This window comes from Pimephales promelas, chromosome 17 (genome assembly GCF_988280905.1).
Source record: "Pimephales promelas chromosome 17, fPimPro1.hap1.1, whole genome shotgun sequence".
In the NCBI taxonomy this organism is placed as follows: Eukaryota; Metazoa; Chordata; class Actinopteri; order Cypriniformes; family Leuciscidae; genus Pimephales; species Pimephales promelas.
In genome coordinates this window covers 31,123,329-31,150,813 of record NC_142785.1, presented here as the reverse complement: position 1 = coordinate 31,150,813, position 27,485 = coordinate 31,123,329, and the positions used below count along the sequence as shown (strand labels likewise).

Below are 27,485 nucleotides of genomic sequence, written 5' to 3'. Positions count from 1 at the left end.
TGCCAAGCGGAAGTTTTCACCCCAGTAATCCCCGAATGGAGAGAAAAAAGAAACAAGTGTAATTTTTCTTCTTTATGAGTTACAAAGTCATACCCGCATGCATCAAATGAAATAGCTTTTCACTGGCACTCAATAATGGACACAAAATCCTTCTTGCAGCTGCTGTGGGATTGATGCTGAACTCACACTGGGACAGATCTCTTTGTCTGGCTTTGGGTGAATATATCCATTGTTTGCCATGCTGTCACATTTCTGCCTTTTCCGCTTTCAGTTCTCTTTTTTTTCTGTTTTATTTTTTTCTTTTCAGTAAGTGTTTACTTATGTTTTGTAGCTGTTTTGATTTAATTTTTTTTCAGTGTCTGGGTGCTTTCTGATTGGTTTGGGACTTTGAGTCGGTTCCACCTAATCTGTGTATTTGCTCGAACCCCAAACGCTTGATTAGTGCCGTTCAGCTCTGCGCGGCCCTGTGGTGTTTGCGTAATTTATGGAAAGTGAAATCCTGCCCTGAAATCCACCATTTAAAACATTGTATTCAGAAGCCTCAATGCTGATACCACGGTTTTAGCTGGCCGTGGGATAAGTGTTTGATTTAATATGGTAACTAGGGAAGGTCACTTATGGAAGCGTGGCTTTTATGTGTGTTTGTGGACAGGGGAAGTGATTGTGTTGTGACTGCTATGTACCTGACATTAATTATCACTTCAGAGCAGGTGTTTGACTGTTAATGAAATATTTAAAGGGACAGTAAGTCTTTTAAATTGGGTGTAACTGTATAACACAAACCCCAACACTGTTTTAAGGGCATCTTGAGACATACGTTTGAGTCTAAGATTATGAATTGGAGGAATGGAGGAATATTATTGTTGTAGCTTAACAGATTTTACTGAACTGAACATTATTGCCAACTTGCTAAGGGTGTTAGAGTTCCCATCATGCATTTCAACATAACTTTAATAATTATTGTTTTAATTTTTGTTCTCTTTTTAATGCTATTATGTTTTCACTCTTAGTTACTTGTCACATTCATTCACATTTTGTCACTTATTCAAGTTTCTTTGATTTTTTTCAAGAATATCTTATTCAAGGATATCTTTGATTTATTCCTGTGATCAAAGCTGAATTTTCAGCATCAATTCTCGAGTCTTCAGTGTCATGATCCTTCAGAAATCATTTTAATATGCTGATTTTGTGCTCAAGAAACATTTATTATTATTATTAATGTTTAAAACTACTTTATATTTTATCCAAACTTATCCAAAATTTCTTTTTTAATTGAAAGTTCAAAAGAACAGCATTTATTTGAAAAAAAAAAAATATTTTGTAACATTATAAATGTCTTTACTGTCACTTTGGATCCATGTAATGCATCCTGAACAAAAGTATTAATTTCTAAAAAATAAAATAAAATAAAGTTAAAAATATATAAATATTTTTTTGTACAGGATGTATTTCCTTGTATTTTTTTTTTTTTTTTTTAGCATTTATGCGTCAATTAAGACAATTATTGAGATATTTTTATGAGAACTTAAAACTCTCAATGCATCTAGTTTTTCTTAACTATACTTCATTACAGTGGAGACATTCTGATGATGACATATAACAGCACAATGCCATATTAATTATACATCATTTTATTGTACAACTACGTCTTAAATGCCAAACCTTATTTTAGTTAGCAAAGCACGTTTAGTATGTATGAGCATTGTTCAGCCATGTTTAAGAGAGGAAATCCAGCCCATATTAAGATGTGAAACATGGAAATCCCCCCTTCCTCTCACATGATAATGTTCCCTCTTTCCCGAAACTAAAAAGCCCGACATTTGACAAAAAGAGGGCAGCGGGAAAAAGCAGGGTTGTAGCATACATTATATGGGCTGTATCGTTTTTTTTTTTTTTTTTACCCCCTCCACCCCTTTTCCACAAACCCCTCTTTTCACATTGCATTCCTGAAACATAACTTGCAGAAACTTTCTGCTTGCGTGGTGGATTTTCATTTTAGATGTTGCCAACTCAAGGGCATTTGGACCAATCGATATCTGTCTGTCTTCTGGCACACACAAAGTTGGCCATTAGAAGTGAGCTTCTTATAGCAGGCTCAGCCAATACCATTAGCCCTAGCCTCAGGGCAGTTCTATCCAAGAGACAGGCAAGGCACCTGCCCCCCCTCCCCTCCCCCACCATTAAGCGTCTCCCATGGGACGTCATTTGGACATATCGGGCAAAGAGCAGTTCTTTATTCTTTCCCTCTTCAACACCCAGACTCTACCAAAAATCAATAAATCTGTTCTTTGCTTATTTTCAGAACTTTGCTTCAATATAAGCAGGACTTACCTTCCAGCAACAAACTCACACGCCAGCAGGTCATTTTTCCACCCTTTCTCTCTCTCTCTCTCTCTCTCTCTCTCTCTCTCTCTCTCTCTCTCTCTCTCTCTCTCTCTCTCTCTCTCTCTCTCCATCTCTCTCTCTCTCTTTCTTTTTTGTTTTCTGTGATTCCCTCAAAGCCCCAATTTAAAAGCAAATAAACGGAGAAGCGCTTTGCTCCTCGTTTTGTTCTGCTGAGATTAAAAGGCTCCCCCTGTAAGAACGGGATGCTCTTATCGTTGACGTCGGTTCCCGCTCCTGCATCCGAATTTGTGAATCCAACTAGCGGGATCTTAACGATTTGACTTCCCCTGCGTGTGAGCGGTCGGAATCCAGCCCTCAATAGGTCAGCGGGGTGAGAGAACGAGGGGATGATTTTGAACAAATTCAGCTCTCAAAACTCATCCCTGATTGACCCGGTCATGAGACGCAATTTATAAGTTTTGACCTTAGCAACATATGTTTAAATTCAGTACTCTGACTGACAAACCATTCATACACGTCTAAATCCTGTTTATTTATAGTGAGTGTTTTACTACAAGCTAGTCTGTCTGTCCGTCTGTCTGTCAGTCTAACCATAATTCTTTTGTCCGTCTGTCTATCTATTGTTTGATTTTCTGTATCTGTATTGTCTGTCTGTCAATTGTTTGTTTGTCTATCAGTTTGTCAGTCTGTCTGGCATTTGTTTGTCACTTGTTTTGTTCGTCTGTCTATTTGTTTGCAAATCTATTGTTTGTCTGCATGTCTGTCAGTTGTTTGTTTTTGTCTGTCTATCGTTTGCTTGTCAGTCTGTCTATCCATCTTGTTTGTTTGTTTGTCTGTCTCTGTCTCTTGTTGTTTGTCTGTCGGTCTATTGTTTGTTTGTTTGTTTTTTTGTTTGTCTGTCTGTCTATCTTGTTTGTTTGTCTGTCTATTTATCCTTTGCTTGTCTGTCAATCTGTTTATTTGTCTGTCTTTCTGTGATTTGTCACATTCTGTCTGTCTCATTTTTTGTCTATCTATATGTTTGTCAGTCTGAATATCTGTATATCCATTGTTTGTTTGTCTATCAATCTATAGTTTGTCTGTTTGTCTATTATTTTTTTATCTGTCTTTCTATCCTTTGCTTGTCTGACTATCGGTTTGATTGTCTGTCTTTCTGTCATTTGTTCAGTCCTTCTGCCTTCCTTCTGATTCTATATATCTGTCTATCTATCGTTTGTTTGTCTGTCTGTCATTTGTTTGTCTGTCTGTCTATCTCTGTCTGTCTATCATTTGTTTATTTGTCTGTCTGTCTTTCCATCTGTCTATCCATCATTTGTTCAGCCATCTATCTATCTGTTTGTTTGTCTGAGTGTGTCTAACAGTCTATAGGGAGAGCATAATAACACTGGTCTCATATGAGACCACATCAGCATATTCTTCTCTGCATATGTGTGTGTGTGTGTGTGTGTGTGTGTGTGTGTGTGTGTGTGAGAGATGTGATGGCACAATCTATCAGCGTTTGTGATCAAATTGCTGTGCACCTTATTGAAAGTGACAAGAACTTTTATTCACTGCTCCTCCATTATTTACAGGCAAGTATACTTAATGTATATGTATTAAATCCATATCATTACGCTTTTAAGAGGAGGAAATGTCACTCAGATTGATTATATTATCCAGAGTGACAAATGGACATTTTACATTCTGTCCACATCATGCATATCTTTATAATTTCATCTCTCTCTCCCTCTCTAGAGATGGTCTAATGCATAGAGAGAGAGAGAGAGAGAGCTTCCATTCATCTATTTTTTCCCAGTCTTGAATTTGTCACTGCGAAGACAAGAGCAGAACACTGAAAATGTATCTGTCTGTCTATCCGTCTGACTCTCTTCCCGTCTGTCTGTCTGTCTATCCGTCTGACTCCCCGTCTATCTATCTATCTATCTATCTATCTATCTATCTATCTATCTATCTATCTATCTATCTGTCTGTCTGTCTGTCTGTCTGTCTGTCTGTCTGTCTGTCTGTCTGTCCGTCCGTCCGTCCGTCCGTCCGTCCGTCCGTCCGTCCGTCCGTCCGTCCGTCCGTCCGTCCGTCCGTCCGTCCGTCCGTCCGTCCGTCCGTCCGTCCGTCCGTCCGTCCGTCCGTCCGTCCGTCCGTCCGTCCGTCCGTCCGTCCGTCCGTCCGTCCGTCCGTCCGTCCGTCCGTCCGTCCGTAAATCTATCTATCATGTCTGTCTGTCTGTAAATCTATCTATCATGTCTGTCTGTCTGTCTGTCTGTAAATCTATCTATCTATCTATCTATCTATCTATCTATCTATCTATCTATCTATCTATCTATCTATCTATCTATCTATCTATCTATCTTTCTGTCTGTCTGTCTGTCTGTCTGTAAATCTATCTATCATGTCTGTCTGTCTGTCTGTCTGTCTGTAAATCTATCTATCTATCTATCTATCTATCTATCTATCTATCTATCTATCTATCTATCTATCTATCTATCTATCTATCTATCTATCTATCTATCTATCTATCTATCTATCTATCTATCTATCTATCTATCTATCTATCTATCTATCTATCTATCTATCTATCTATCTTTCTGTCTGTCTGTCTGTAAATCTATCTATCATGTCTGTCTGTCTGTCTGTCTGTCTGTAAATCTATCTATCTATCTATCTATCTATCTATCTATCTATCTATCTATCTATCTATCTATCTATCTATCTATCTATCTATCTATCTGTCTGTCTGTCTGTCCGTCCGTCCGTCCGTCCGTCCGTCCGTCCGTCCGTCCGTCCGTCCGTCCGTCCGTCCGTCCGTCCGTCCGTCCGTCCGTCCGTCCGTCCGTCCGTCCGTCCGTCCGTCCGTCCGTCCGTCCGTCCGTCCGTCCGTCCGTCCGTCCGTCCGTCCGTCCGTCCGTCCGTCCGTCCGTCCGTCCGTCCGTCCGTCCGTCCGTCCGTCCGTCCGTCCGTCCGTCCGTCCGTCCGTCCGTCCGTCCGTCCGTCCGTCTGTCTTCCCATCTGTTTTAGAAAGACATAATAATTGTGAATGGAGAAAAGGTTTGATTTTTGAAATCAAGTTGGAACCAGAAGAGAGCGTGACCGACAGCGTGAGCTGGAAAAGACATATAAAGACGGATAGTGCAAGTGCCATGTTTTTGGACTGGCAGGAAAGAAAAAGCAGCAAGAAAGAGAGAATTTCTGCTGGCTATGGTCGGGCAGGAGTCTGAGATGAGCGCAGTGGCCTGTATTGATCAGTTGTAATGAGCTCCAGAGGAGAAGAGGCTAATGGTGCGGCAGCTGTTATGGACAGATCCCAGATCAGCCTCTGGGGTTCAGCTCCACTCGCCCTGGTCCAGCCCTGAGGGCACACATGCACTTGAGACTGCATCACTGCATCAAATGAACTAGACTGATGCTTCCCTCTTTCTCTCTCCCCCTATCTTTTTTTTTCTCTTTTGTCCTGTTTTTTAGTCTTGAAGATGGAGCAAAAGGGTTTTTCATGTATGTGAGCTGCTGTGAACCATAAGTTGCATTTCTTTTGTCTTGCGTCTGAGCACAATCAAGAATTTTGTCTTTAAATGTAATTGTCATTCACCTGTGCATAGTTATTCAATTTATAAAGCATTGCAATTAATTGTAAACACTAACAGCCAATTGTATGTGAAAGCAATATTGCCAATAGGGGAAAATATAGTCATGTAATCATTATTTGGATTTTGCTAAATCAATATTAGGAGTAGAAAACAAAAAAGTTTCAGCAAAGCAAAATCTATTCTTTTTTTTTTTTTTTGGATTAACATGCACTCCTAAATTGTTCATAAAAAGATAATAAAAGTGTTCTTTTAAAAAAGGCGTATAGTATAAAAAAATAGTTTACACAATATTTACATTGTATGATCTTGCACATTTCCATAAGTTAATGAAACAAAATGTTTTAAACTTGAATGATTTTATTGAATTTTAATTCAATGCCGACTTAAAGTCAAAGAAATAGGCATCCAGTGCACATGCAAAATGCAAAAGTTATGAATGAAGTCTGCATGCTAAATCAATGCAAAATAGAATCTCTAAATTAAGCTTTTCCTAAGAAGTGCTGACCAACACAATCCTGCCACCATTAAAACCCACCCAGTACAGATACATTTACATTTTGAAAGATTACTGGTTTCTGACTGTGACATCATGATGCTGGCTCCGCCTCCCCACTGCCACAATTACAAAAAGCTTCCCTTTTACCTTGCAGTGCGAGTGCTGCTGTTTCTGGACGGCTGAATTATCTCTGCCTCTGGTTTCTGAGGAGACTGTGTCCTTTAGTCGCTGTGGGGGTGACATGTCCGACGGGACAGCTGGTTCAAAACCTCTGCTCCTCGTCAACAAGTTACTGGGGATCTGTCAGACCCTGAGAGAGGGACCGGGGTCCCTGTGATGTGCCTTGTGAGAGCTGGCCCTGAGTCCACCTTAATTAATACGCAATTATGCACTAGATACGTGTGAGAGGGGAAGTGACCCGTGTCAAACAACACAGATTACTTTGGGAACTGTGGAGACGGATGCGGTGGGCTCTATATGTCCTGCGGTGAACTGCACTGTATGCTGACGTATTGTATGAGTCCAGGCAGTGTCCTGTGTTAAATCTGTCTGGAAGGACGTTGTTCTCTAAATTCTCTAAATGTACAGGATCTGTCCTGTGACCTTGCTTTAATAAACACATGGCAGCTAATTACATATATATATATTTTTGAGTGTTACTGTTGTATAAAAGTTATTTTTATTGGTTATGCAAATAATTTCTAATTTTTTTTTTTTAAATGAATACTTTTATTCAGCAAGGGCACATTGAATTGATCAAAAAGTGACAGTAAAGACATATAATGTTATTTCAAATAAATGCAACATAACATTTTAATCCTGAAAACAAACATGCATCACACACTCTAAACAATGCTGGGTTGTTTGAACCCAAATTGTGTTAAAATATGGACAAACCGTTGGGTTAAATGTAATTTAACTTCAACTTTCAATTTCAACTGTAAATGTTTTAATAGCATTTTAACCCATCATTTGGGTTTGTCCATATTTGACCCAAATTTGGGTTGAAACAGCGTTTTTAGAGTGCAGCATCCACAAAAATATGAAGTTGTTTTCAACACTGATAATAATATATTTCAGTTTTAAGTTATTTCAACCCAAATTTGGATCAAATATCGACAAACACAGTAATTGGGTTAACATTTAAATGACATTTTTAACCCAAAGTTTGGGTTTGTCCATATTTTACCCAAAATTGGGTTAAAACCGCCCAGTATTTTTTTAGAGTGTATTTTAGATTTTTTTTAAATAAAATTTTTGATTGTAATAATATTATTTGTTATATATTATTTAGTTTGCATTCAAATACACTTTTTGACCTTGTATAATTGGAGAGACTATGGGATATCTGCATTTTTTAAAAATTTAAATGTCACACCACAGAGCTATTAACTTAATGTAAAATACTGATAAACGTGTCACAGCATCTACAGTGTAAAATATTTGTATTTTCTTTTACATCTAAACTTTTGATGTTTGAGAATGCAAAGACAAACTTGATGATATTATTGAGATTAATTTGCTATAGTGCCATATTTGTGATTAATACTTATATTTAATTTAATTTATTTAATTTATTTGTTTCAAGGATAGCCCCTTGAGATGAACCATCTCATTTTCGAGGGGGTCCCTTCTTTACAACAAACAAGATCATAATAGAAATTCATAAATAAAGTAAATACAACACAGGACTATTACAAACATTTAGATACATTGACATTCTCATTCATACACACACACACTTTATATAAAAATAATAATCACACCGTTGCGGAGCATTGTATAGTTTTACTGTAGCCACAAGTGTATCAGCAAGGTAAAGACGAGCTGAAAATAGGGCATGTGTGCAGCGGAGAGAAGCTGAGCGTAAAGCTAGTTTTTGTTTCTCTCCGAGAAAAAGATGAAGCTCCGTTCGCTCTGCTTTTCCTCTTCACTGGCCTGTGCGGAGGACTCCGTGTTTAAGGCCTTGCTTGTTACTTCTAATTGATTTCTTTTCATGTGCTTGTCTTTCTCACCGGGGCAGTGGAGTGTTAAACGGCTCCCCCCGCACGCGCTCACTGCCAGCCAAACCAAATTGTACTTTAACTCCAGGAAAGATGAAATGCTGCCTCTCACGAGGGTTGCTGTCCATCCCGCATCTCGCCGACATTTATGGTAGAAGAACTCGGCATTGCGTGGCTTCCGCGCGGGCGGCTGACAATCCCTGAAAAACGCAAGGGTGAGTCTGTGTTGGGTTAACCTCACAAAATGCACCTGAACGGCGTTCAGAAAGAGATATTCCTCTCGCTGCTGACTGGTTGTGTCTCTCAGCATTGAGGTCTGTTTTAAATTTGCTGTGTAAGGTACGCGGTCGACCCCAGAGGTGACTTTCTCTCGTTTTTCACCTTTGACCCCGGACCACTTTTGGGGTCACGGGTCCCTCTGGAACCACTCAGTTCAACACCTCCAGACACAGTCCTCAGAAGCCCACCTCCCCCTTTCTTTCCTTGATTTTTTTCAATCCGATGTTGTTCTTTTTCCCGTCTATCTCTAAATCTATCTCTAGACGAAGCGTGACATCTGATCTGTGGCAGAAAGCGTCCATTGTTTCTGACCGGGCCGTGGGAACGTATACGGTGTTGAAAACTGTCAGCGTCAATCTGATTTAACCTCTGGAAGCCCAAAGCCCAACGGAGACGCACTTTCGGAGTGACACCTCCCGGATGTTGACGTGTTGCTTCTGATGTGTAGACACATCTTTTTCCCCAGGTACAAAACAAGCAAAGGTTTACATCAATTGAATTATTTCCTTTAATTATTGATATGAATTAATTTTTGATTACTCTTTCTTTGCATCCATCCAGTAAAATTAATAATATAAATCCTTAAAAATAATTGACTATATATATATATATATATATATATATATATACACACACACACACCCTAAAAAAATGCTGGGTTGTTTTAACCCAAATTTGGGTCAAATATGGACAAACCCAAATGTTGGGTTAAAAAATTTAATTTAAAGATTTAACCCAATGGCTGAGTTTTTCCATATTTAACCCAAAGATGATTTAAAACAACCCAGCATGTTTTAGAGTGTGTGTGTGTATGTATATATATATATATATATATAGGCTACACCATATTTATTCACTGTAAACCATGTCAATTTAGTAAACAAATACATACAGGTACATAATGAAAGCTTCTTAAACAGTCTGATGTTGATCCATATTAAAAAGTTTTTATGGATATATATATATATATATATATATATATATATATATATATATATATATATATTGTAAACTGGGCCTATGTAGTCTTAGCCCATAATGTAAACAAACAAACAAAAAATAAATAAATTAAATTAGATTTTACATGTTTTTTTGTAGGTTAAAACCGCAATGAAATACTTTATTTAAATAAAAATAAAAATTCCATATTACAATATGTATTGTAAACTGTAACTTTAGTCTAGCCACTAATTGATTGATTAAATAATTTTAAATATTAAAGTTAAAATGTGCATTTTGAATTTTTATTTTATTTTTTTAATATATATATATATATATATATATTGAAGATTTTTTTGCAAGGTTAAAACCACAATTAAGTTGTATATAATCATAATAATAATAATAATAATAATAATAAATCATATTACTACGTTTATTTAAACTGTAACAATTTAGTATTAGCCACTGAATAAATGAACGAATTAAATTTCATAAAATGTTTGTTTGTGAAAAAAGTAATAAATATAAATGCTTGTAATGTTAAGTAAATTACCATTTTGTATTATATTATTAAAAACGATTAATATTAGTAAATACGTTTAGTGAATTCTCTTAGCAGAAGGAAATGTACCAAAAAAAAACATATTGTAGATCATCACTGAATTTGCGAAAGTGAGTTTTATTGTGAGTTCTAAATGAATAAATACACACACACACACACACACACACACCAAGAAAATTGTCCAAATCCACGTGCTCCCCTCTGTTACATTTCCAGACTGTCGCGTCTGTCCAGCAGAATCCCACCGGCACAAACGACACAATTCCTCTTATTCTGGTGCTTTTTTTCTGCAGTTTGTGCGTAACAATCTATTTGAGGAGTCTCTGGTTGTCAGTCAGCGCTTGTGTGGAGCAGTTTGAGTTCATGATTCCCACAGAAGATTGTGGAGTAAGAGCAGCACCTCAGAGCGAGCCCCAGATTAACTTATCAGCAGCTAAAGAGCTGTCAGGGGGAGACGGCAGGGCTTGGCACTGCAAATTCAAATGCATGTAAATTTCCCTGGTGGCTCACTGCAGACTATGGCGGCGCTGTCAGCGGGTGACAAGCCAAAAATGCATTAACACAGTTAAAAATATATCAGGACCGGGTATCTCATGTTTTAATAACATTTGAAAGGACAAACGATACAAGTGGCTCCCACAAATATGGCCTTATTGTAGTTGTACTTTCTCAGAGCAAGTATGAAAGGAAAGAGAAGGGGCAGCAAACGTCAGAAGGGTCGCGTGCGAAGCCGTTGTTGTGCCAGGTTGCGCCTCTGACAATTAGCAATTATCTGTCAGTGGCACGGCGGGGTCCCGCGGGGGCCGACAGCCTAACTGCAACTTAGAGAGGCAATGTTCCGATAGCCTGGTCTGCCAAATTCACTTCATCTCAAAAACAAAGAGATTAAAAGCATCTCCGAGACATGATGCTGTAAGTTTGGAGATGTGGAGATGTTCAGAAGGGTGGCCCTCTAATGAAGCGTCTGTGCTGTTCGACTCGGCGCCAGTATGGTGTGTGAACACATCAAGACTGCGCTGTCATGTGAGGCCATGCTTATGCGGCTCCTTCAATCAAGACGCGTGCTTTTCAATGTTCGAGAGCGACTGTGTCTAATTGCTTTGTCGCTGTCCTTTACTTTCACTTCACATTACTAATTAATGTCAACTCTGTGACGTGTAGAAGAAAAAAAAATCCCAGCATGCTGTTCTGCATAAACTGCAGTTAATGAAACATTGCATGGATAGATGGATAGATACCGTATGGATATATATATATATATATATATATATATATATATATATATATATGACAAAATTAAGCTAAAATTTATGTCAAAGATTAAAGTAAAATAATTCAAATATTAATAAAACTAAAATAAAAACTGTTATAACACTGAACACAGAACATGTATGAAGGATTCTTTATGGAAAATGCAAATGACTTAAAATGACCTTAAAAGTGTTTAGATGAGATTTTAAAAAAAATCATAGTTGATAATAATAATACATAAGTCTTATATTTAGTACTTTCCAAGGAACTCAAAGACGTTTCACAAATGAAACAAACAAACAAACAAACAATAATCAGAGTGCTATTATACATTATAGGCAAGCTTGATGAATTTGACTTTAAAGCAGTAGTTCACTTTTGAAAAAACTTTTGCTGATAATTTACTCACCCCCATGTCATCCAAGATGTCCATGTCTTTCTTTCCTCAGTCGAAAAGAAATTAAGGTTTTTGATGAAAACATTCCAGGATTTTTCTCCACATAATGGACTTCAATGGGAACCAGACGGTCCAAGGTCCAAAAGACAGTTTATAACAGTTTCAGATGCAGCTTCAAATGTCTTTAAACGATATCAGACGATGAATAAGGGTCTTATCATGCGAAACGATCGGTTATTTCAAAACTTATTCTAAAAATGTAACTTTTCTAAGGACAAATGCTAGCCTTGCTCTATTCTGTGAGGCGTGTTTGTAACGTCACGTAATACGCAATTATGTTCAAAAGGTCACGGTCGACGTAGCCGGAAGTCAGTGTTTACAAGTTGAACGCATAGATTGAACGTGCAAACTAACTCATACGCCGTTTACAAAAAAGAAATTAAAAGGTAAAACAACGATGTCGGACGATTTTGATTCTGTACCTCCGGCTACGTCGCCCGTGACCTTTTGAACGTAATTACGTATTACGTGACGTTACAAACGCGCCTCACAGAATAGAGCAAGGCTAGCATTTGTCCTTAGAAAAGTTACATTTTTGGAATAAGTTTTGAAAATAACCGATCGTTTCGCACGATAAGACCCTTATTCATCGTCTGGTGTCGTTTAAAGACATTTGAAGCTGCATCTGAAACTGTTATAAACTGTCTTTTGGACCTTGAACCATCCGGTTCCCATTGAAGTCCATTATATGGAGAAAAATCCTGGAATGTTTTCATCAAAAACCTTAATTTCTTTTCGACTGAAGAAAGAAAGACATGGACATCTTGGATGACATGGGGGTGAGTAAATTATCAGCAAAAGTTTTTTCAAAAGTGAACTAATCCTTTAATGACATCAGAATTTCAGCATTCAGAAAAGCCGAATTAACCAGTTTTTTTGGAGCTTGAGACAATAACGTAAGGGTTTGGAAAGACATGATGTGGGGGAGTAAATAATGTCAGAATTTAAATTTCTGGGTGAAATTATCTCCTCATCTGACCTGTGCTGCACCTAAAGCGCCATGCTCCTCTGTCACGCTTTCGGTGGGTCTTCAGACGTGAGAGATGTAGTTTTGAGAAGCAAACGACATTGCTTTCAATGATTTATCTTTAAACTGTCACACAGCGGAAAAAGAAAAGAAAAGAGGGAGTAAGAGACAGAGGGAGAGAGAGAGAAAGATAGCTGGGCCGACTCTCCTCCCTGTGGCATCGATGTCAAAAGTGACACTGAAAGCTCAGCCCATGATGTGCCTATAAAACAGATCTGTCATCTATTAATCATTCATAAACAGGAGAATGCAGACGAGTCAGACAGCATGAGCGGGGGAGGGGAAGACAGAGCAGCCGCGGGCATCATGTGGGGTACGGCTTTGATGCTAAAACGAACACGACGAAGGGTAACACGTCACGGGCCGAGAGAGAGAGAGAGAGAGACCCTCGGTGGGAGTTGAAGTCTTAAACTGTGAGGTTGTTTTCCACGCCCTTTCACCTTGACTAGATAATACTGATACCTTTAACCAAGAGCTCTTTCATTTGAAACGCAAGATATTTTTTCCGCTGTGTGATATTACTTTTGTTGAGCTAGTTCGTTTTTTTTTAGTTACATTTTTTTCACAGATTTTTTTTAGGGGTCAACAAGTTCTTTTTGTTTCTTGGAAAGAAATTAATACTTTTTATTCATCAGCAAGAATGCGTTAAATGGACATTACAGACATTTATTATGTAACGCGATTTTGATTTCAAATAAAGACAAATATTGTTAAATATAATAAAAATTCAACATTGATAACAATAAGAAATGTTTCTCGAGCAGCGAATCAGCATATTAGAATGATTTCTGAAGGATCATGTGACGCTGAAGACTGAAAATCACAGGAATAAATTACATTTTACTATAGTAATGCAAATAGAAAACGGTTCTTTTAAATTAATTGTTATAACATTTCACAATAGTGCTGTTTTTACTGTGTTTTTGATCAAATAAATATAGCCTAGGTGAGCAGAAGAGACTTTTTTCAAAAACACTTTTAAAATGATTGTTTTTATTTTCATTCTACATTGCCATTTTCATAGCGTAGCTGAAAGTGTAAAATGGGTCATTTATGTTGAAGAGATCTGAAATTATTTTTGAATTTGGAACTTTCTAGACTGAGAAAAGCCAGACAATGTATTTTTGGCTGATGTGGATGAAAGACAACAACTCCCAGAATGCACTTGCTTCGCTGCCCTAGGAGGCCACGCCTACCGGTAACAGAGCGCAGTAGGTAAACAACAAGTCTAGGCTACTAGTGAGTCTCCGTGATGAGTCTGCCCGAAAATATGTTTCGAGATTGCCCAAAATGTCCGGGATTCGGCTTTTAAAAATCCTCCGATAACACAAAATGGCAAATTTTTTCGTCATCAGAGGATTTTTTTTTTCAGAGAAAAAATACATAAATCTCTCATCTCAGGGGGATGTGAGGGTGGAAAACATGGTAATTTGAAAATACTACAGGTTAATGCAAAGCTTAATGCTAAATCCTGAAGTAAGTTTCTAAATAGACTAAAATGATAGCAAATCTTTATTGATTTGATTTATTTTGATGCATGTCTCTCTGTGCTAATCTAAAAGTTCCAGACAAGCCTTTTTTCTGAACACATCTGAGATCTACCTGTCACTCATGACCTAGATCCGCACTTATCAAGGACTTAAAATAAAGCTTAAATAATAACTTCGACGGCTGACGTCCAGGGCCGTCTCAATCTTTCAGCGCACCGGCGACGGCCTCCCAAATTACATTATGCATGGCAGCGGAAAGTTAATTTCCACCTCATTCCCATCAACCTGTCAGAGGCCTGACAATTAAAAGCGGCTCGGCTTTAAACATTAATGAGACACGCCAATGACAATGTGCTAGAGGGGGAACCCAAAAGAACAGAGTCTCAGGCCCAGACGCCACCGCGAATCCGAGACCCTCTTGTCATTTGTACCCAAATATCAATGCTAATCATATCGTGGCATATTTTTAAATATACAGAGGAAATATGTATAATTTACAGTTTCTTATGCCCTCAGAATGAATATTTGATGTCGCTACCTCTCTTTTTCCCCCCCAGAATGAAGGAGAAATCTCTGAATTCATTGTCTAGGGGTGGATCTCAGGTGTCTTTGAATGTGTTTGTGCTTTCTTTGTCAAGCTGCCTTTGAAGAGAGTTTGTAGAGTTGGCAAAACTTTCCTGACAGAAGCGAAGACCAGACAACATTGTGAATGTGTGTTATCATCCCGTGTGTAAGGAGAAGGCCTTTTCCCAGCTTGTTGAATACAGCACTGAACACACTTCAAAGAGTGTGTTCAGGTGCGCTTCGACTCTGACCTGGTGTCAGTCGGAGATATGGAGATTTTCATTTGTATACAGTATATTAGGGCTGTTTATATATATTAGGGCTGTCAAATGATTAATCATGATTAATCACATCCAAAATAAAAGTTTGTGTTTACATAATATATGTGGGTGCACTGTGTATAATTATTTTGTATATATAAATACACACACATGCTTGTATATATTCAAGAAATATTTTCATGAATATACTGTATATAGATTTATATATCATTTATATTATATATAAATATAAATATTTTATATATAAATATTTTTTTTCTTAAATATACATGCATGTAAGTGTATTTATATTTACAAAATAATCACACACAGTGCACCCACATATATTATGTAAACACAAACTTTTATTTTGACAGCCATTATATATATATATATATATATATATATATATAACACTGAAGCGTGTTATTTTGACGCTAAAGGGTGCCATGTGCGTCGGATTAAGACACAATGTCAAAAGGGTCACCTATAAGGTGCCCTAGGAAGAGAATGAGTTGCAGATATACTGTATATATATAAAATATATTATTATAGTTGTGTTATTCATATTAATGAACACAGGAAATATTTGCCTGTTTTATTGCCTGCCAGGAAACAAGATGATTAATAATTTTGTTTCAATGGCACAGACGGGAACAGGTTATGTTATTCTAACATTTAAAACCGTTTGTTACAAATATGAAACAATATTATTACTAATTATAACTGCACCCTTTTACCCTCAAAGCATCAGTTTTTCGTGTGTGTGTGTGGTCATGGTGAGTCCTATGTTATGATGTTATGTTATGAGTCCTATGTCCCCACATGGATGGCAATACCATAAATCTTTGACCTTGTTTGGTCCCCATGAGGTTAACAGCTTATAAATCATACAGAATTATGTTTTTAGTAAATATACAAAATGCAGACATGTTTCTTTGATGGCTAGGTTTAGGGGTAGGGATTGGAAAAGTCACAACAAAACATGGTCTGTGTGTGTGTGTGTGTGTGTGTGGTCTGGTGGTTCTGGATAAATGGCAGCTGTGGTGTCAGGCCGTGAGAATGGAGGCAGAGCAGAGAGCTTGGTCTGGTCTGGTAAATGGAGGCTGATTGAAGAGGTGCTTCAGTGCCTGCCTGACTGATGGACTTCAGGCCTGGATGCCTTGTCTGTCTCTCTCTTTCTCTTTCTCTCACTGCTGGAGAGGGTCTTTGTCAAGGCTTTGCCAGTCAAACTGATTGAGCTCTTGACCTCTGTCCTCCATGAGCACTGCAGTCTGTCTGTCAGAGATTTACACTGGCCAGGGATCCACAAAAGCATCCAAATAATTACAGCATTCACTGACATAGAGCCGTTTTGTTGAATTCACTTGTTTAGTGATTAACATATTGAACCTCTGAACGTCTTGTATATTGCTTTTGACGTGTATTAGCAAACATTTGTTTAATACGATTTAAGGAGCAAAGGAAAGAAAGTGGTGGTGACAACTTATGGATGTGGGTGTGCAAATTGAATGTGTCTGATGTATGACTTGTGGTGAATCTATATATACTGTATATATTTATTGTTTTGCATTGTGACATTATTTTCATGACTTTTAAGCCCATTTCTCTCCAAAAATCTTATTTTTGCAATGTAATAACTAAAATTTACTTTACAATTAAAATAATTGACTTTTTTTACTTGCATTACAATAATGAGAATGATAAAAACAAAACAAAAATATTACAGTGTGTTACTGAGAATGTGGGATAAATGTGCTTAAGTATCACAAAACTGATGTCTTAAGGCTTAATTGTTTTATGCAAAATATAATTTCTTAAATTGTATGCATAACTCAAAATGCATTACTTGTTGGCTTTCTCAGTGCCGACCCAGCAGGATATATAATTGCTTTTAATGAGCATTATCTCTGAAGCATCTTAGACTGACATGAAAGATTTTTTCATCAGTTTACATGCCGTGTAGAAGCGATTCTGCTGATCTCTCGATGTTACTGAGGTCGGGCAGTAATATCAGAGTGTTGAGAGGTCAATTAAAATAGATGGCGAGAGTGTGACCAGGTTAAAAATTGCCCTGCCCTTATGGAAGTAAAGGCGACAAGGCCATAAAATCCAATAACAGCACCCCCCACACACACATGCACACACACACACACGGCTCTCCTTGTGTTCCACATGGTAAAGTCTGATTGTTTACCTCTGTTAGTTTGGCTGACGGCTGGCCTTGCTTGTGGCTAAGGGCCATTGACAGCAAGACTGCAGGCCTGTCTGAACACACACACACACACATTCCCTGTCATTCAAGAGAGACACTGCATAGAGTTGTAATTCTTCAAGCCTCAGCTGTACACAATACGTGTAAGGAAAAAAACCCTAAAAGAACTGAAGTGGAATAAGCTTGAACTGTCTTAGAGCTGGTATTTTTGTGAGTGTTGCTTTTTTTATTCCACATAAGCAGTTTTTAGACATGGTTGTGCAAAATGAGTAGTGTATATATACACTCAGCTAAAGGATTATTAGGAACACCATACTAATAGTGTGTTTGACCCCCTTTCTGCCTTAATTCTACGTGGCATTGATTCAACAAGGTGCTGAAAGCATTCTTTAGAAATGTTGGCCCATATTGATAGGATAGCATCTTGCAGTTGATGGAGATTTGTGGGATGCACATCCAGGGCACGAAGCTCCCGTTCCACCACATCCCAAAGATGCTCTATTGGGTTGAGATCTGGTGACTGTGGCGGCCATTTTAGTACAGTGAACTCATTGACATGTTCAAGAAACCAGTTTGAAATGATTAGAGCTTTGTGACATGCTGGAAGTAGCCATCAGAGGATGGGGACATGGTGGCCATAAAGGGATGGACGTGGTCCGAAACAATGCTCAGGTAGGCCGTGGCATTTAAACGATGCCCAATTGGCACTAAGGGGCCTAAAGTGTGCCAAGAAAACATCCCCCACACCATTACACCACCACCACCAGCCTGCACAGTGGGAACAAGGCATGATGATCCATGTTCTCATTCTGTTTACGCCAAATTCTGACTACCATCTGAATGTCTCAACAGAAATCGAGACTCATCAGACCAGGCAACATTTTTCCAGTCTTCAACTGTCCAATTTTGGTGATCTCTTGCAAATTGTTGCCTCTTTTTCCTATTTGTAGTGGAGATGAGTGGTACCCGGTGGGGTCTTCTGCTGTTGTAGCCCATCCGCCTCAAGGTTGTGTGTGTTGTGTCTTCTTCACAAATGCTTTGCTGCATACCTCGGTTGTAACGAGTGGTTATTTCAGTCAAAGTCGCTCTTCTATCGGCTTGAATCAGTCGGCCCATTCTCCTCTGACCTCGAGCATCAACAAGGCATTTTCGCCCACAGGACTGCCGCATACTGGAGGTTTTTCCCTTTTCACACCATTCTTTGTAAACCCTAGAAATGGTTGTCCGTGAAAATCCCAGTAACTGAGCAGATTGTGAAATACTCAGACCGGCCCGTCTGGCACCAACAACCATTCCACGCTCAAAATTGCTTAAATCCCCTTTCTTTCCCATTCTGACATTCAGTTTGGAGTTCAGGAGATTGTCTTGACCAGGAACACACCCCTAAATGCATTGAAGCAACTGTCATGTGATTGGTTGATTAGATAATTGCATTAATGAAAAAATTGAAACGGTGTTCCTTATAATCCTTTTATATGATCAGCGTTCATCAGTTTTTAGTACCCATAAACGTAATAATAATCTTTTTGGTGACTTTTCAAACATCTTTTTATCATTTAAAAGTGTTTTTGAACCTTTGCACCATTTTCCTTTTTTTCACCTGCAAATCTACTGGTGCGTCAGACCCGCAAAATACGTTTTAAACGCATTATATTCAGCATATCACAACTGAAAAGAACAGCAAGTTCTGCTCAGCAGTTCTGAAAATAAAGAAAAAGCTCTGAGAAATAAGGCATGAGCAATTCAGAGCAGATTCCTGTCCGGTCAGAACTGGAGCATTGATCTGTATCATACAAGAGCTGATACACCAATCCAGACGCCATCAAACTCTCCCCGAAGGTTAGCCGAACATCAGTGCCGAAAACAACAGGCTCCTCGCAACATCAGCAAACAAGAGGAAGGTTTCAGAGCTTTCTGAAAGGGCGTCCCAGGTTGGTTTCGTGCAAATCCAGTCCAGACTGACTCGGCTACAACTCAGTGTCATCCCACTGGACTGGATCGTAGAATCTGTCTTCATTGGCATCGAGTTGAATCAGAAATGCAGACATGAGCATGTCTTTGCAGGAAAGCATCATGGGGGAGAATTTGCACACCGTCAATGTCAGGAGGTTTATCTGAGGAGTGTGGAAAACTGTTTTTCTTAGTGTTTCCAACCTAAGTGCTCCCAAAGATTCCAATATAGTCTGTCACGGCTCCCAACGCAAGATAAAACGCCTCATAAAAGCGCAGGGAAGTGAGCCCATTTGTGTCTATTAGAGAGAAAAGTTCCAGCAAGCCAGCCATCCACGGCAACGTTGCATGTCACCGTGGAGATTCCCGCGGGATCCCGCTCTCTCCACCTACGGCTACAACGTTATTATTTCCCCTCCTTCACTCTTCATCCCTTTCTGTGAACCCAGAGGAGAGCGTGAGCTCTTCCTCTTTTGAAGAAGAGAAATGTGTGTGTTTGCTCTTCTCTTTACTGCTAAATTAGACCGTAGACTGTGAGTGTGGAGGAACTGTGACGACGGACAAATGGAATGATTTGCTCAGGATTGTCTGATCCCTCCACAGTCCACATTCTCTACTAGAGCAAGCACTGACAAAAGTGTGTTTTATGCTGTTTTATGCATTTTATATGTTGCAATATACTATCCAAATTGGTGCTTTCTTTGAAGATTTTATACAATTCCATTTGGTTCTTGAACAATTTAATGCAGTTTTAGACATGGAATTTCATTCATTTTGTATCTGCATGTATTTTAATATTTGTCTTGTGCTTTAATTAGCTGTATTTATTGAAATATTATAATATAATTTTTAGGGCTGCCAAACAGTTAATCGCAATAAATCGCACCCAAAATAAAAGTTTGTGTTTACATAATATATGTGTGTGTACGGTGTGTAATTATTTTCTATATAAAAATACACACACATGCATGTATATGTATATATGTGTATATATATATATATATATATATATATATATATATAAGAAAAAGATATATACAGTATATAAATATATATACACAGTATATACATGCAAATATTTCTTAAATATATACATGCATGTGTGTGTATTTGTATACAAAATAATTAAACATAGTACACACACACATATTATGTAAGCAAGCACAAACTTTTATTTTGGATGCGATTAATCGCGATTAATCGTTTGACAGCCCTAATAGTTTTGTAATGTTTGTAACTGCTGTACTTTTATTTTACTATTTTTTTTTTTAATCAGCCAGAAATATATATTGTATCACACTATTTAATAAATTATTTTCTTTCTTATCAGGGTCTACTGATAAATCGATGAATGCCACTGCGGGTCTCTAAAGAGGAATACGTTCTGTTTACAAGTAAGTTAACTAAATATTTTAATATTGTAATTTTTTTCAAAATGCGTATTTTAAATTTTTTCCTCGAAATGGACATAATAATAGACCTAATTTATATATAACTTTGTCGAAAATAGATTTTTTTAAATTGAAATCTTCATGTTGTTTATTGCACACTTAAACATAAAAGCACTAATTATTCGTTTCATTTTTGATTAATATAATATATCTTGTTATTTCACACAGTATAATAGATAACCTCACTGTACATCTCACTGGCATGTAATAGCATAATGTTGTCTTTAAATGAAATGTTCTTCAGTGGAGTTCTGTGAGCAGTATAACAACATGTATATCAGTTCACTGACTCTTCTGATCTGCAGCGCTGACAGCAGGCCTTGTGTAATATAGTCATTTCATCTGCAGATGAGTGACCCCCAAAACTGCACATTTCCATGGGCAATTTCAAAGATGTCTTTCTTTGCGCTCAGAACGGAACAGCCGGCAGAAGAAGAAAAATGAAGACAGAGACTAGAGAGAGAGAGATGAAGAAATAGAAATGAAAGCCAAACATCATTCAGAAGTGATGCCAGGGATCCATCAGGCTGCCGGCTCTTACGGTCACGGCTGAAGAAGGGAAAAACCCTCTCCGACTCGGATTCATATTGATGACTGAGGATTCACGATGGCCTAAAAACATCCGGGTGGGAATGAGGTGTATTTTCCAGCTTGAGTTCCAGGGCATGTTCCTATTAGTGGGCAGCACTCCTGAAGGAAACGGCATGAGTCTGCATGGATAGATGGCCTGTCACACAGCCATACAATTATTCCTCTCCTGTCCTACAATGAGCCGTAATGGCCCGGAAGCTTGGGCTCAGACGAGACACGAGAGAGACCGGGCTATTAATCTAACATATTTTCTACCTCACCTCCTGATATATATATATTTATTTTACAAATCGCCACTATAAAACATCCTGCATTCAGTGATGTGTTCAGTGATCTAGTGACGAGGGCTTGGAGAGTTTGGCAAAGCTGTGAACTGTTATAAATCATCGGATACACATTTTAAACGAAAGTTTAACTATCACTGATTTGTGTTCATTTTGGCCATGTTGATGGTAGCTATTGCAATATACACTCAGCTAAAGGATTATTAGGAACGCCATACTAATACTGTGTTTGACCCCCTTTTCTGCCTTAATTCTACGTGGCGTTGATTCAACAAGGTGCTGAAAGCATTCTTTAGAAATGTTGGCCCATATTGATAGGATCGCATCTTGCAGTTGATGGAGATTTGTGGGATGCACATCCAGGGCACGAAGCTCCCGTTCCACCACATCCCAAAGATGCTCTATTGGGTTGAGATCTGGTGACTGTGGCGGCCATTTTAGTACAGTCAAGTCATTGTCATGTTCAAGAAACCAATTTGAAATGATTCGAGCTTTGTGACATGCTGGAAGTAGCCATCAGAGGATGGGGACATGGTGGCCGTAAAGGGATGGACATGGTCAGAAACAATGCTCAGGTTGGCCGTGGCATTTAAACGATGCCCAATTGGCACTAAGGGGCCTAAAGTGTGCCAAGAAAACATCTCCCACACCATTACACCACCACCACCAGCCTGCACAGTGGTAACAAGGCATGATGGATCCATGTTCTCATTCTGTTTACGCCAAATTCTGAATGTCCGTGAACGCGGATCCACTACAGAACCGGAATTCTGAATAAAGTCGTCGTTTTTGTTATTTTTGGACCAAAATGTATTTTCGATGCTTCAAAACATTCTAACTAACCCACTGATGTCACATGGACTACTTTGATGATGTCTTTATTTCCTTTCTGGACACGGATGGTGTACCGTACATTCATTTTCAAAAAACTCTCGGACTAAATCTAAAATATCTCAAACTGTGCTCCAAAGACGAACGGAGATCTGACGGGCTTGGAGCGAGTCATTAAAGACATCATTTTCATTTTGGGGTGAACTAACCCTTTAATTAAAAAAGCCTTGGTGAGGCCGAAGAGACTTTTTTCAAAAACATTTTTAAAAATCACAATTGTTCCAAACTTTTGACCGGTAGTGTATCAGGCATGTTAATATTAAATACGATTTTATTAACTCTTATGCATTAAATGATTCCGATAAATATAAAATAGAATATTAAAAAAAACAAAATGTGAATGTAATCCGTAATGGCCACCTGCATATAATCACACAAGCTGCCTAAATGCCTTTGCATGTCAACACGTTAATGAGTGTTTAACACCCTCTGTCCTGATGACCAACAGCTGAAACAGTCCCTGTGTGCTGCTGTCTTCTGATCCATTAGAATCCGGCTGCCTGTTCACCCCAAATCCATTATCATTAGTGTGTGTGTGTGTGTGTGTGTTTGGCTGTGGTGGTCTTATGCACAGGGGTCTTGGCTCCGGTGCAGTCGCGATGAGCAACACCTGCTCCAGGCTCACTGAGACACCTCCACGCATCTCATGCAACACTTGTTCTGTCAGACTGCAGCCCTGCCAGACGCCCCAGACTCTGAGGTAGACTACACACACACACACACACATGCCTGCGTCCGCTCGTCCACTCCTTGTCTCCCCCCCATCACCCCGTCCCCTGGAGGTCCCCGGGGCCCCTGAGGCCCGCAGGAGAGGGGACAGAAAGTGAAGTGGACTGAGGAGAGGCCCTTTGGAGGATCCAGTGAAGCGTGGCCATGAAGACCCTGACTGTCCAATGTCACTCTCTCTATGATATCCTTCAGTGCGTCAGATACCTGCATTATAAATGAGAGCGCTTTTATTTCCATCACAGACAGTCCCGCTGCAAGCGTCCAGACAACAGACAATATTCTTCTCTTTCTTAGCCTGAGAGACCAACACGTGCACTGCTGTGGAAATGCTTGAGCACAGTTGTGTTGATCTGGTAGATCTAACGAAAAGTTCAAAATTGCAAGGAAACAATAAGAAATTAGAGAGTTCTCTTTATCATTAAATCATCCGGAGTTTTGAATAGTTCACCAAAAATCAATGTAGCCATTTAGCTTTGTCGTACACACAATCGTACAGATTTTTGATAAATCGTACAAAAAGAGTTGATGTAGTTACAAGTAACAACAGTTTGCTGCCCATTTTCAAATGAGTACACTCTAAAAAAATGCTGGGTTGTTTTAACCCAATTTTGGGTCAAATATGGACAAGCAAAGCTGTTGGGTTATATTTTTAAATTCAATTTTTAACCTAATGTTTGAGTACGTCCATATTTGACCCAAAATTGGGTTAAAACAACCCAGCATTTTAAAAACCCAGCCATTGGGTTTCATTTTTAAATTACATTTTTAACCCAATGGCTGGGTTTGTCCACATTTGACCCAACATTGGGTTAAAACAACCCAGCTATCCTTAGAGTGTAATATAATCTTTTTCAAAAAGACTTATTGTATTCATAAAATAGAGTGCCATTGTTAGAACAAAAATGAATATGAAAATAAATGTGTGCGTATGTATATGTGTATATATATATATATATATATATATATATAATGAAACCCATGCATTAAATTAATCCAAAGTGACAGTAATGACATTTATAGTGTTACACAATATTAATTTTTTCAAATAAATGCTGTTCTTTATATTCACCAAATAGAAAACAAATGACACCGCATTAATGTTTTCAACATTTTTTATATGAAATGATTCTTGAGCTTCAAACTAGCACCAAATCAGCATTAATATAATAAAATATACTGATGTAGAAAATGGTTATTGTAATATTTTAATATAATATTCACTCAATATTTGAATATTTGGATATTTAATATATATATAAACGCTGCCTTAATTGGTGACCATAAGATTATGATTGTAAAATAGACATTTATTTGTACTTTTACACACTGTAGTTATTAGAGATAGAGCCCTTGTGACAACTAGCCCCAGCCTCTCCTATAATGATTAATGAAACATTTCTCGATTACAAATTTGCAATATTGGGAAACGGAAAACACTAATAATAATTAGGAGCATGACATATTATCATCATATTCTACATGTTGTTACATGCTTGTGCAAATAATTACATTACTTGAAATGCCCGAAGGTGCTGAAACTCATACTAAATCAGCCAATTATAATAACCGGAATGAAGGTCTTAAAGGATTTTTGGCCTGACCTTTACAGAGTTTATTGGTTCGTTTTTGCCGAGAGGGTAATGGGAAGAACCTCCTCCGCCAACTCCTCAAAAGTGCTTTGTTAAAAAATACCAGCGATGCATTAAAAACAGGAGGGCACTTTTTTATACCTTTTGCTGATAATTTAAGTGAAGATAAAGTGGAAAGTATCCGCCTGTTTATCTCTCTCAGAACAATAGCGAGGCCCGATCTGGCCGGCGTACAGTGGCACGTTTCCTAATTAGGTTATATCGCCTGCGGTCACATTTTTGGTGAGTTCTTTCTGTGTTCCGCGGAAGACCAATTAGCACTCGTAGCCTCATGAACATGGTATAATGAGAACCCTCAACCCTGGCGGAAAGCAAATACCACGACTCTGCAATAAGGAGCTTATTTCTCCTCTTCTTTCTGCGCAAGCCAGCTGGCTCTGACACGCCGCAAAACTGGAGGACGAGGAAGAGTGGAACAAGACAAAACAGGCTTTAGCAGGACAAGCTGTCCATGTCCCAGCATATCTGCGTGTGCCATAAGATGTCCGGTCGCAAAACAACAACTGCTGACACTGGAACTGACGAGAGGGGGGAGGCTTTCAAACAGAACGGGGTCGGGGCTTTTCTTTTCCAGATTTAACATGAATAAGCTTGAATTTCGGGGATTACTGCGGATGGCGACTTGATTTGTTTATTTCTTTCTCTGGGTGCTAACAGAGTGTGGCGTGCCAGCGCTGAAGGGCCGTGCCAGCAGTGTGTTCGGGGAGTGGTAGACCTTCTTATCACACGCTCAATGTGCTGCCTGTTAGTTGCGCTGTTTTTTTGAAGATTTCCCCAAATCGCTGTCGGTTCTTCCTCGGTTCCTGGCCTTCAGCAGCTGTCCGTCAGCCAGAGCTGGAGAGAAACTTCAAATTAGGATTTCAAGTGCTGCGAGATTAGCAGGATTCCCTTGCTTCTGTGACCTTTTGAGTTTGATTTAAATTAACGATGAAAATATCTATTATAATATCTATTATATATTATGATGGATGCAATCTTAGCATAATGAGAAAATCAACATACAATTTTCTATTCTGTTCTATTCTATTCTATTAGATTAGATTAGATTATCAATCTTGAATTAGATTTAAATTAACGATGAAAATACCGAATTATGATTGATGCAATCTTAGCATAACGAGAAAATCAACTTACAATTATATTATATTATATTATATTATATTATATTATCAATCTTGAATTAGATTTAATTTAATGATGAAAGTTCCAAATTATGATGGCCACAAACTTAGCATGACGCAAAAATAGTTTTGAGCAACCAACACACAATTAGCCTAGATGTATTATATTATATTATATTATATTATATTATATTATATTATATTATATTATATTATATTATATTATATTATATTATATTATATTATATTATATTATATTATATTATATTATTATCAATCTTGAATTAGATTTAAATTAACGATGAAAATACCCAATTACTGTATGATGGATGCAATCTTAGCATAATGAGAAAATCAACTTACAATTATACAGTATATCATATCATATTATATCATATTATATTTTCTGATCTTGAATTAGTTTTAAATTACTGATGAAAATTCCAAATTATGATGGCCACAATCATAATTCACAATCACTATAGAGATGCTTGTGTCATAACACAAAAATCGTTTTGAGCAACATTCAATTTATAATATATTATATATTATATTATATTATATTATATTATTACGTATAATGTCATATATCATGGGTATAATCTTGTGTATTATCGATATTTTATTATATTATACTGTATTCACATTATAATATTTTGAAATAGATTTTAAATTAATGATGAAAGTTCCAAATCATGATGGCTACAATCTTAGCAAAACGCAAAAATAGTTTAATAAAGTTGAAGTTTAATAAATCGGGGTACGTGATTCAAACAAACCCCAAACCTGGCCTAAATATGCGTGATGCTTGCCTTAGTCTAAATATGATGGATTTGTATGAATTAAATATTGCATAATCAATATATAATGGATTTTTAAAACGATTTAGTAGAAAGCATTTCATTAATTCTCTACGGACAAATTGTTAAGCTAATGTCTTCTTGATCATTTTCTTTTCTGATCAGATATATGATGCTGCCTCCTTCCCTTCAGACCAACGTTAAAGTGAAGGTGGCCTGGGGATCTCTCTCTCTCTCTCTCTTTCTCTCTTCATCTGTCTATCAGCCCATAAGCCGGCTATAGAGATGAAACGCAGAACACACTTGTCTTTATGGGCCCCTATGAGCAAAAAGATCTGCAAGAAAAACGGCCACCACAACAACAACAGTGGTGACAGTTCACCCTCAGGATAACAAGACTTTATAACCTCATGAAGACACTGTCTGATCATCCGCACAGATCTTTATGATTCAGACCGAAGGAAAGAGAAGCTCAAGAAGAAGGAAGGGTTCCTCTGAGAGATGCCGAGGTTATAAATGTGTGTCTCGTACCGGCGACACACACCTGCT

At 38.0% G+C, this 27,485-nt stretch overlaps 1 long non-coding RNA gene across 1 annotated transcript in view; it reads left to right on the top strand.

Moving 5' to 3' along the window:
• The window catches only part of LOC148971539 (uncharacterized), a 49,944-nt gene extending 23,934 nt beyond the window's left edge, over positions 1–26,010 (top strand). Inside the window, exons 3-4 of the long non-coding RNA XR_016147142.1 lie at positions 20,751–20,814; positions 21,220–26,010. This is a non-coding gene — a long non-coding RNA (uncharacterized LOC148971539). The remainder of the gene's footprint in view (positions 1–20,750; positions 20,815–21,219) is intronic.
• The last annotated feature ends 1,475 nt before the right edge of the window (positions 26,011–27,485 follow it).